The 632-nt window shown below is 27.5% G+C and overlaps 1 non-coding gene across 1 annotated transcript; it reads left to right on the top strand.

The window, feature by feature from the left end:
• Positions 1-249: 249 nt before the first annotated feature.
• LOC111828016 lies at positions 250-356 on the top strand. Its single transcript, XR_002831770.1, has one exon. It is a non-coding gene; the product is annotated as a U6 spliceosomal RNA (small nuclear RNA).
• Positions 357-632: the final 276 nt, after the last annotated feature.

Below are 632 nucleotides of genomic sequence, written 5' to 3'. Positions count from 1 at the left end.
TTTCCTCTCTGTGAAAAATCAATAAAATATATTTAAAAAAAAAAAGATCGTTGTCTGTACTCAGATATGTCTTCTTATATAAAAACAAAGATTTTGAATGCTGCATATAGCTGCAGGTATTTAAGACTTTTTAAAATAAATCTAATTGGTAACCACAGCTGTGAAGCTATATAGGGAGTATCATTAAGGAGAATCCTTCATGAACATTTCATTTTTAATTCATTTCCGATGAAATAAAAGCTTTTAAGAGTTCCCATTTCAGCAGCACATATACTAAAACTGGAATGATACAGAGAAGATTAGCATGGCCCCTGCACAAGGATGACGTGCAAATTTGTGAAGCGTTCCAGATTAAAAAACAAAAAAGTTTATAACAGCAATCAGTCAAAAAAAAGTAAATACATATCAATGTTGTATTATATATGCCACCATTATACAATCTTCTAATTATTTTATATGTAAATGCTTTTGGGTCATTCTTTTTCAATAAATTTAAAATGTGGGTGTTATTTTTATAAATTTAATATAAAATTTGGCTGAACCTCAGAATTTCTATATAAGTGAGCTTTGGTTTTAAATAAACATGGGTGTTCATTTTGTATATAATAAACTTTTTATTGTTGAAATAATGT

Source organism: Myotis lucifugus, unplaced genomic scaffold, assembly GCF_000147115.1.
Source record: "Myotis lucifugus unplaced genomic scaffold, Myoluc2.0 scaffold_264, whole genome shotgun sequence".
Taxonomy (NCBI): domain Eukaryota; kingdom Metazoa; phylum Chordata; class Mammalia; order Chiroptera; family Vespertilionidae; genus Myotis; species Myotis lucifugus.
The sequence above is the reverse complement of the archived record's forward strand: the minus strand, read 5'-3'. Positions and strand labels throughout refer to the sequence as shown.